Source organism: Archocentrus centrarchus, chromosome 1 (assembly GCF_007364275.1).
Source record: "Archocentrus centrarchus isolate MPI-CPG fArcCen1 chromosome 1, fArcCen1, whole genome shotgun sequence".
Lineage (NCBI taxonomy): Eukaryota > Metazoa > Chordata > Actinopteri > Cichliformes > Cichlidae > Archocentrus > Archocentrus centrarchus.
The window spans coordinates 7,321,141-7,333,147 of record NC_044346.1 but is presented as its reverse complement, the minus strand read 5'-3'; positions in this window follow the sequence as shown (position 1 = coordinate 7,333,147).

The following is a 12,007-nucleotide window of genomic DNA, read 5'->3' as shown; positions in this document are numbered from 1 at the left end:
CATATCTGGATCATACCCGATCAGCTGTTACATGTCTATGGACAACAGCGATATGCTTCTTACTGTAACAAACGAGGAGGATGTGTCTTTTTTTCAGCTGGGAAATGGCTGAAAATATCAGTTGAATGGAGTTTCCCATGTTAAATTCAAGTAGCCTGTAAATCTGGAATCTGGATGAATACACAACACACTAAACACATTACATTACACACTATCTATACAGTTTAAAACTATAACTCGACTCCAGAGGGCCAAAGATTTAATCGTGTGATCTAGCAGTTACTGGCCACCTTTCGGGCAAAGTATGAATTGGACTGGTAGTTTTGCTGCAATTATTAACTAATAAATGGACAAACATACCAAAAACAGTATCCTGTTCTTCCTCCAGGGGTGATAAACTGGAAGAATAAACTGCATTTACCAGAACATGGCGTATCTTCAGAAGTGAAAATGTTCGTCTTTTGCAGATTACTGAGCTTCACTCGGGGTTAGTTTGAAGACATGCAATGAAACCACCAACACAGCTGATAACTTCCTGTGTAAAAAGAAATCAAACTGCTGCTGGTTCTTTTTAAGGCTCACATGAACAAGGAAACCGATTTTCATTGGATTTGAATACAAGCTGTGCATATTATAAGCCTACATGGTACAAGTTTGTCAGTCTCTGTACCCCAGATCATGGTCTCTTCCAAGTAGATCTGCAGCTTAAAGTGATCAAAACTGTGTGAAAATAATATAACACAATACTTTCAACGTATCAAACATCTATACATTTTAAAATCAACCAATACAGTCAAGCATCAGAAGCTGCCTGTGGATAAACAGAGTTTTATGAATTGGAGTTGAATACATCTAAAGAGATCTAAAACTGCAGAGTAGATAGCGGGAATTATTTCATACTTTGTACATCTACCAGCACAAATCACCACAACTTCTTCTGACTATACTGATTTTAGAGACTCAGGCCTGGGGGGAGCTCAAGAAGTCTAGATGCTCGTTATTTGGCATCTCTGATACAGTTCAGATTTTTTTACAGTCTATGATCCATTGCTTTTAAACAGGTGTCTGCATCAGTAAGTCTGTGAAGTTGGCAACATCTCAGCCTATTAGTGATACAGTCATTACAGCTTGAGATAAAGCCTCCTAGAGTGTAACAACCCTCATAACAGCCTGAGATCTTCAACCTCAAAGCCTCAGTTTGTGCTCCCTCAGAGCACTCAGCAGCAGGGAGGTTTAGAGACCTACACTGTTTCTGCATTTTAAATACTGATATCAGCCTGTCAGCAGTTTGAGTGGGACACATTTTTGTGGCTGACAGCAGAGGTCTGTCTCACAGAGCAGAGCGGTAGGGCCCACCCTCCACAGCTCTGCCCAACAGGGGTCGAGGCCCAGCCATGCACAGATATACGGACACATACTGGCCACGTACATGCACATACTTATACACACACAGGCCACTCTCTCTCTCTCTCTCACACACACACACACACACACACACACACAGAGCCGGCCCGAGGCATAGGCGACATATACGGCTGCATGGGGCCCCCAAGCTCACCTACATTTGAGATGAAACTTTGTTCTTTTTTAACATGCCAGTGTCCTAAAAGAAAGAAGAAACGACTCCACCTCCTCATATTTGTACAATTGTAACAACACTAATTTAATGTGGTGCTGACTGACTGCGTGTGTCAGCGTGAGTTCAGGTAGTTTGGGCATCAGCAGTGCTCCAGGTGACCTGATGCTCCGTCAGTTTCGGTCATTTTTGGATGAAGCTACAAAACAAAAATGTGAGGCAGAGAGGAGGGAAAGGAGAAGATTAGAGGAAGAAAAAGGACCAAGGTATGTTTCCATGAGTAATTACAAGTTTAGTTTGTAAGCAGCTCCACATGTAGTTGGTTATCACTAGCTGGTATGTATGATATTTATCATGTCACTGTGTCTCTGTCAAACACAACCTGCCAGCCTGTGTCACCGTCCTCAGTGTGTTTCTAGTTAATATAGTTTTGCTTGGATCTTACTGTCATGGTTGTGGGTTTATGACACAGCATTTTTGGTTTTAGAATTTTCATTTTTCCATTGTTAGTGTTACTGTTTGATTCCTAGTTTATTGTGTTTTTTCAGTTTTGAATTTTTGTCTTTTTCTGGTAATTCTCGCTTGGTTTCATTGTTTCTATCCTCAGGCTTTTTGGTTTAGTTTCTTGGTTTCACTTTCTATTGAATCCTATTTCAGTTCTCAAGCTTCCTGTGTTCTCAGCTCTGTTTGGTGTTTCATTGTTTCTGGTTTGTTCTGCTGTTTAGTGAATTTTAGTCCTGGTCTCTGCTATATTTAAGTCCTCCTCTTGTGTCTAGTTATGATCATGTTGCTCTAGTGTAGGTGTTGTAGTCCCTCAGTGTGTCTGCTTCCCTGTGTCCTCAAGTCAGCATTTGTTTCCATGTCTACTTCCTGTTTTACTTTGTATCATATTCAGTTTTACTCCCGTTGTCTTGTTCAGTTGTGCTCCCTGATGTGTTCTATCTCCCTCGTGTGTGTATCGTCTGTGTCCTCCTCTTTGTCACATCGTCTCACTTAGCTAGTGTGTTTCCTGGTTCACTGGTTTACTCACTGTTCCTGTGGTGACAGCATTTTGTTGTTTTCACACTGTGGTCATGTTGCATATATAGACTAGTAGACCTCACTTTTGTGCCTCATTTGTGCTCTTGGGGTACTTCCACCATGCCATTTTGTGGTATAGCAGCATAATAACATATTTCCCCACACTTCTTGTAGCACTGGGCCCCAATTGCTGACAACTTGTGTTTGATATTATTCCACTGATGCTCAGCAATTCTGTACACCGAATAATTATTTATAGAATTACAAATGGCTTTTTTACTAGTCTGTATTTAGGTGCATTTATGCAGTTATGCAAAACTAAACATCTTTTGGATGAAAACAGTCCAACATGTCCAAGAGCAGGTCAAACACCTCAAATCACATATGTCCTAAAAATCCTGTAGATTGGATTATAGCCTGTAGACTGGACATGCACTGATACTGATCCCACCATCCTGAGGACGGGGTCCTCAGTGTCGTGGACATAGTTTTACAATGTATATCATACTGAAATACATTGTTTTTCAATGGGCTGTGACTGAAACAGCGATGCATCCCAAAAAATTTATATTCAACTTCAACCTTTTGGCATTAATAACAGTTAGGCTTAGGGGACAATGAAATCAAATTTTGCTTAGGGCCCCTTCAAGGCTTGGGCCGGCTCTGCACACAAACACACACACAAAGATAAATGCACAAATACACACACCCATCCACATCAACCGACCCTAGAGCCAGCAGAAACCCCAGGGGACAGCCAGCACAGCAGCCGAACCACCCACCAACACTCATTAGTGTTAAAGGTGACATGTTGGGTGCATGTGTTGGTGTCTGTGAGTGTATGAGGTGTAAAGGATGAGTATGACTGTGCGAAAACTAGGCTATGTTCACACTGCAGCCTGAAGTGACCCAAATCCGATTTTTTTTTTTTGCCCTCATGCGACCTGTATCCGATTTTTTTCATGCCAGTCTGAACAACACATATCCGATCTTTTCAAATGCGACCTGTGTATGTACGGCCAGGTCGCATTTATCCGACCTGCACGTCACTGATACTCGACAAACGTCACTATTCTGCGTCCCGTTACGCGGACGCGGGGAAGAAAACGTGTGACTTCCGCAAACATTGAGCGCGCTCGCTAAGTGTGACGTTATCGCGTCCTCTACTGCGCATGCGGGACACTTTCAGGTTCGTTTGCTGGTCACACACAGATCACATCCAAGTCGCATATATTTGGAAATGTGAACAACCATGCAAAAAAAAAAAAAAAATCAGATTTCACAAAAAATCGGAATTGGGTCACTTCACACTGCAGTGTGAACGCAGCCTTAGAATAAACCATTTCAAGATGTTTCCAAGAATGTGTACACACATACACACACACACACACACACACACACACACACACACACAGACACACACACACACACACACAATAAAATATTCAGCAAAAGAGTCCTGCGATATAAGGGACTTTGATCCAAGCCCTTACTAACTCAAACAAATCTGTTGCCTTCAGGTTTCACATCTGCAGCCTCTGAGCTTTCCTCAGTGACAGAAATCTGGATGTGGAGGTTGCCCATCAGACTGTGCATAAGGCAAGTTTAAACAGACACACAAGTGCACATTATCCAGGCTTTAGTTTTATGAAATGTAATGGCTGTAGTATGTAAACAGAATATAAGGACAAGATGTGTTGAGTCATTCCCGTCCAAGGCTTTATTACACAAAGGAAGAAATCAGCGCTTATTTGCTCTTTCCTGGAGCTAGGGTGTGGTTAGCTTGGACTTGAAAAGCAGACATGTGTAGGTGGATTTGCAGTGGTTTAAAGGTGAGAGATTACTGCTCATTTGATTTATTTCCTGTTTTTGCCATCTCTAAAATGGCTGACCACCTGTTTTCTTTGGGAATGTTTCATTATGAGGGAAAGAAACTAAGGACACATTTCAATATATACTTCTAATGACATTTTCCCACTTTATGTTCATCAGCACGAGCTGCAGGTAAGGAACAAAAGAGTAGGGCTTGCTCTGGTGTTTACGCTCAGACACCGAGTGTCAGACTTCATTACGCTCACAGCAGGAATTTCAAAACACTTGACAGAACAAAGATCACGGGACTTTTTCACACCACTGAAACAGTGGCAGGCATGCTGTCACGCCAGCATCTGTTTATACGCACAGACACACATGCACAGACACACATGCACAGACACGCAAACAGCTCTCCACTATCCTACAGAGATATTTCAGTTGGTGGTTTTAAATATTAAAGCTGTATATGTTTACCTTTCCCAGTATTCTTCTGCGTCTTGCAGCCACAGTTAGCGGTCAAGCACCAGGTAGACTGTGTCCTGTCTATTGTGCCTTTTTTTTTTTCCAGGTAGGTAATGAGCACTTCCATTAAAGGTGAGAAGTATCAGGTGAGTGTGGGCTGAACAAACACGGCATTCTGCAGTCCCCCTTAGTCACAAAGTACAGCAGCTATTACACTTCATTGGCTTTGTTTATGCTCTAAACACACCCATATGGTGGTAGAGCTTTCATGTCATTGGTGACTGTTTAACACCATCCCAGGGAATGAGGACACAGTATGATGAGTTGTGATAATAGTTACTAGTCTTCTTTGGTTATTTATTTATTTTTTCATGCTGAATCTACAGAAAGAACAGGGTCAAAAATATTTTTTTTTTTCTCTTGCACAATATTATTGGCTGTCATGATGACTGAGCCCGGAAGCTTCACATAACAGAACGGCTGCTGCTAAAAGGAAATTGAGTATGTAGTTGAAGATACTCGAAGAGACCGTTTTCATATTTGGGAAACTAGCTCCAGATTGCCATCCGATGGACTTTTTGATAGTAACAGGAAAATGAAAGCATGAGAAGCAGCTGAAGAGGCTTCGGCAAGTCAAGAGAAGAGAAATTATGCTTTAAAGCTAAATCATGTCTGAAAAAAAAAAAAAAGGTTTTAAAGGCACAGCAACCCTAACAAGGAAACACACAGAGGGGATGGTTAAAACACTGACGCACATGAGCTGATGGCGTAGCCTGATTTTATTGTAATCTGCAGTTAAATCAACTTTAACCCATGAACAGTAGCAATGATCCTGTACTGTTCCAGTTATCTTATCTTCACTGGAACATTCTTTGTGTTGTTTTGTAAGGTGTGAGTCTATTGTTGTCACATATTTGGAGAAATAATACAGATTCCTCCAGGCTAAAGAGGAGAGGGCCATCGGCTTGTTATCCGTGCTCAGCTCATTAATGCACCCCCATCTCTGACAGGGGTGCATTAATGTCTACAGAATTGGCAGCTTGCATATCTGGAAAGGCACCATCAATATAAACAGGTTTAAAAGCAACATGTTCTCCAGCCCAGAGGACAGCTTTTTCAGGGAAAGCCTTGCATATTTCAGCAAAACAATGCTAAACCACACACTACAGCATAGGTGTTGAACTGGCCCATCATGAAATGAAAAATATTAAAAAAAAAAAAAAAACAGGACTGTTGAGCAGCTAGAATCCTCTCTCAGACAAGAATGAATCATTGAACCTAGGGTCACACTTTGTGACATTAAAAACAGGGTAAAATGTAACCTACCTTTGACCTCTGCTGATTTTATGGGGAATCTGAGGGATCTGAATGCTTAGCTGAAAACTGTAGATGAATTACTCCAGAAATGAACAGTCATCATCCTCCGAGGCCACACTGCTTACATCTGGCTCATCCATGCAATCATCCATCAAAGCAACACAGGCGGTCATGTTCATGCATAGTAAATAATGTGATCAAATTAGTAAAGTGTCTGGAGTCCACAAGAAGGAGTTAATGAGATCCTGGTCACAAGGCCACTGAAATGTGTTGTACTTTGGATTTTTGTGCATACGGGATACCGGGACTGTCTGCCAGCCCAGAGAACACCATAGACCCTCTCAGCTGATGGTGATTGAAGATGGGAGAAAAATAAGTGCCAAGGAGATGGAAATAATTCAGAAAAAGTATGCACGTTTTTTTTCACCAAAGATATCAGTATGCACTCCCCCGCTGCTCCAGGGAAGAAAATCAATAACTTTATTAGCATTAACAAATTAAAATGTGCGAGTACAGCGAACGTAAGAACCATCTGGAAGACAAAGTTAGAGTTTTAAAGATTGGCTCCAAGGCAATCAATGTTTCTAATTAATGTACGTCCATGTTTAGGATTCATAGTTTTAACCAGCGACTCAAGAAAGTATGTTTTCTAATCTATAAGGATGTGTGTGTGTGTGTTGACCATAAGGTTACAGGAATTTGACATTGGACTCTCAGTCAGAGTTGAATTCATTAAGTGGGTCTTTTTTAACCTTCTATATAAATCGAGTAAAACCATCTGCAGCCCGGATGGCAGCGTGCTACTAAAATTTTTATATATATACACAGTTGTGTTCAAAATAATAGCAGTCCAACATGAATAACCAGATCAATCAATATTTTTGGTAGAAATCATATTACTACATGGCAAATAATTTACCAGTAGGTGTAGCAGAATCATAGAAAACCAACAGACCCGACATTCATGACATGCATGCTCCTGAGTCTGTGTAATTGAATAATTAACTGAAAGTGGCATGTTAAAAAAAATAGCAGTGTAGAGTCCAATCAGTGAGGTCATTCAGTCTGTGAAAAAACAGGCGTCAATCAGGTGGCCCTTATTTAAGGATGAAGCCAACACATGTTGTACGTGCATTTCTCACTAAAAAACCTGAGAAAAATGGGCCGTTCCAGACATTGTTCAAAAGAACAGCGTTCTTCGATTAACATGTTGATTGAAGACTACCATTCAAATGGATTGAAGAATACCCAGGATGGCAAAGACCCAGCCAATGATCAGCTCCAGGGTGATCAGAGACAGTCTGATGTTACCTGTGAGTTCTGTGACAATTAGAAGACGCCTGTGTGAAGCTAATCTGTTGGCAAGAAGCCCCCATAAAGTCCCACTGTTTAAAAAAAGGCATGTGCTGAAGAGGTGGCAATTTGCCAAAGAACACATCGACTGGCCTGTAGAGAAATGTAGAAACATTTTGTGGACTGATGAAAGTAAGATTGTTCTTTTTGGTCCAAGGGCCCCAGACAGTTTCTCAGACGACCCCTGAATACTGAATTCAAGCCACAGTAACCAGTGAAGCATGGTGGTTCAAGCAGTATAGGGATGTTTCTCTTACTATGGTGTCTGGCCTATTTATCGCATACCAGGGATCATGAATCAGTTTGCATATATCAAAATCCTTGAAGAGGTCATGTTGCCTTATGCTAAAGAGGAAATGACCTTGAAATGGGTGTTTCAACAAGACAAAGACCCCAAACGCACCAGTAAGCGAGCAGCATCTTGGTTCCAGACCAACAAAATTAAAATTATGGAGTGGTCAGCCCAATCCCCGGACCTTAATCTGATAGAAAACTTGTGGGGTGACATCAAAAATGCTGTTTCTGATGCAAAACCAAGAAATGCAGAGGAACTGTGGAAAGTTGTCAAATCATCCTGGGCTGGAATAGTTGTTCACAGGTGCCAGAAGTTGGTCGACTCCATGCAACACAGCTGTGAAGCAGTTCTCAAAAATAGTGATTATGGTGCTAAATATTAGTTTAGTGATTCACAGGAATGCGAAATCCTAAAGATTTTTCAGTTCATAAAGTGAATATTTGAGTTTATAAAGAAAAATGCAGACACTGCTATTTTTTTTAACAGCCCAACATTCATTTTTCTTAATTTCCTGTAAAGTAATTGGAAAATCTATACATTTTTCTACATGTTTGGATTTAGAATATAATGTGCAGTGTCCCCAATGCCTGTAAATAAAAACTACTATAAGGATTCTGAGCTTTATTCATGTTTTTGAATGCACTGCTATTATTTTGAATACAACTATATATATAAATATAGTTCATTAATAAAAAAGGCCTTCACAGATACGCCATGAACTGTAATGCTGGTTGTACCTCTGTCCCTTCATGGATGCTGAAAAAAGGCATTCTTCCAAAAGTAAGTCACACTTAATTTTGACCTTAGCAGGCCTTCTACTGAAGCTCAAGAAGTCCCATAAAGTCCCATTTTTTTCATTTTGTGCATACAAGTCTGCATTAAATTGTGCAAAGTATGCAAAGGACAAAGTTTTGCCAATCTTACATGCAGATATGTCTTGCTGTGGACAATGAGGAACTGCATCCTACTGAGGAAACTCCCCTGTGGGCATGCAAGAGCATAAAAAAAAAAAATCACTATGACATTTTGAGCTCAAACTAAAATTAGCCTCACTGCATTATAAGGTGAGTTTATGTATCTGAACTTGTCAGACATATAAATTAACAGTAAAACATAAATATCCTGTGTACAAGATAAGAATAAATAAATAAATTACAGTCCTTACTGAATTTTTGGGGCTTCAGTGGATGTGAAAGGGAAACTGAGCAGATATTTGTTGACTGCTATGTGACCAAAGCTTTAGAAGTGGATCCACTTCCTTAGCAACAAGAACAAACAGAGGCTTCAAGCGGAGTGGAGCTCATTTAGAAGTCTCATAGCTTGCTTCAAGTTTTACATTTCCCTGAAAATGAGCCTTTAAACGAGCAATTAGCAACACTCCTGCATTTGCTTTGATACCAAACGCTCTGCTGCGGTACAGTTTGAACTGGTGACTCGAGGGTTTAATGCGACACAATTCTTCTTCCATTTATTGCTTCTTCGTGTGTTCTAATCACTTCTCTGATTAAACCAATTAGGGCTTCATAACAGTGTGAAGTTAATTTAGGCAGAGATAACATCCCGACTTCCAAGGGGGAGGGGGGGGGGGGGGGGGGGGGGGGGGGGGGCTGTGCAAAATAAGCCGGATGATGATAAACGTAATAACTTTTAATTCTATCAGATGCACATGGTGACACCATGTTAAGATATTTCAAGTCTAATAGATGGATAATTTTCAGCTATTAGGTAAGACTCTCTTCTCGCCAGCAGATTGAAGGCCTCAGTACCTCAGAGTGCCGTGCGGTTATAGTTTGCATATTTGCACCTCTGACACTGATGGAATATGTCAAAGCAGAGCTTCTCCCTTTGTCTGAAAGTAAGGTAAAACAGGAACTCAGAACTGCAGTCAGTGTGTGTGTGTGTGTGTATCCTGAAATTCAGTGTAGATGGAAAAAATGATTTGCAACAGCGCAAGATTAAGATGGACATTTTAATTTTAAACTTTCAAGTTTAAAAAGTAGTAACTTCTGACTGTTTGGTCTGACATCATGGCAACACGAAGAACCGCACAAACCAAAAAGTAACAATTCGGTTTGACTTTTATGGATGCCTCTATTTGCCCCACTAATCTCTAAGATCTTCCTTCCCTATCACATGGCTGCACATCATGTGTTTAATTCAATGCACTGTGAACACAGTGTGCTGGTGCTACAGTCACCATGCCCACCATCTATCAATGTCCCGCAAGCTGCCGGAGAGTCATAGATCTTTCGTTCCTGTATCCTGTCATGCCGACAGAGCAGGCCTCGCTTTACATCCGAGGATTCAAATTTGTTATTATGGTACAGCTCTTGTACTTGTCACGCTTGAAGCATGTCTCGTTGACCATTAACCACTAAATGTCTTCATGGATGAAGCCGAAGGCCTCAAGGTTCAGCCCTTTGGTTGTTGTGTTGTGTCTCTACACCACAGTAACTGAACTGCTGAAACTTTGTAACTTTCCAATTTTTTTTTTTTTCTTTTTTACACAAGGTCAGTATATTCACGTTGACATTAAAGTGGGCCTATCGTGGTCATTTACAGCTCTATGAATTATATTAGTAGATCTTGGAATCAGAAATGATCTTTTTTTTCTTTTTGCCTTTTAAGCCAGCTTTCTTCTGATTGGCTGCCCTTCGTAAAGGGAACTGAACCGTAAGTGGGTGGGTGGAGCCAAGTGCTCACAGTCATAGAGGTGTGTCTGATATAACCATATTACAGAGATCACTGACATCATACAGAGCCAACAGTTTAAAAAACAATTAAAACAAAAAACAAAACCAACCTCATTACTTGAAACTCCGGCCATGTCGATCACTCAGGGTACCCAACATTTTAAAAATGTAAATATATCATTCTAAATGGTTGGGATGTTGCATAAAATGTAAATAAAAACAGAATGCAATGATTTACAAATCTCATACAAACACTTTAAAAAAAAAAAATTCATAACACAGAAAACATCAAATGTTCGAACTGAGAAAATGAACCATTTTTAAGAAATATATTAGCCCATTTTGACTTCGATTGCAGCAACATGTCAAAATAGTTGGGCACCAAAAGGCTGGAAATGTAAGTGGTGCTAAAATAAAACTGCTGGAGGAACATTTTGCAGCTAATTAGATTAACTGGCATCAGGTCAGTAACATGATTGGGTATAAAAAGAGCACCTTAGAGAGGCAGAGTTTCTCAGAAGATGAGCAGAGGTTCACCAATCTGCACTAAAACTGTGCTACAATTTCAGAACAATGTCCCTCAACATGTGAAGACTTTGAATAGCTCATCTTATACAGTAAATAATATCAAGTGTCAATCTGGAGAAATCTCTGTGTGCAAGGGACAAGGTCAAAACACAGTACTGAATGCCTGTGCGGGCCCTCGGGCAGCACTCCAAAACAGGCAAGATCCTATCACCAAAATCACTGCATGGGCTCAGGAACACTTCCGGAAATAATTGTGAATGCATTTTGTTGCGCCATCTACAAATGCAGGTTAAAGCTCAATGATGCAGAGAAGCCATCATGTGAACAGGATCCTGGAACACTGCCATCTTATCTGGGGACTGAAGGAAAAAAATAGAAAACGGTTCTGTGGTCCTCTGGACCTGTTGTCAGTGTTCACATCTAGAGCGACACATGCTTTCATCCCCAGGACATCTTTTTCCCAGGAAAGCCTTGTGTAATTCAGAAGGATGATGCTACACCACACACTGCAGCCATTAGAACAGCATGGCTTCATAGCAGAAGAGTCTGGGTGCTGAACTGGCCTGCCTGCAGTCCACAGCTTTCACCAGCTGAAAACATTTGGAGCATGAAATAAAGAAAATATGACAAATAGAGCACAGGACTGTCGAGCAGCTAGAATTCTTTATCGGACATAAATGGGACATTTCTCTCCCAAAAGTCCAGCAGCTGCTCTCCTCAGTTCCCAGACGTTTATGGACTGCAGTGAAAGGAAGAGGGGATGCTTCACAGTGGTAAACACGGCCCTGTCCCAACTTTAAGACATTTAGCTAGCGACAAATTCAAAATGAGATTTTTCTTAAAATGGTACATTTTTTTCCAGTTGAAACAATCGACATATTTACTATGCTCTATCATGAATAAAATAAGTTTACAAGATTTGCAAATTCATTTGTTTTTATTGCCATT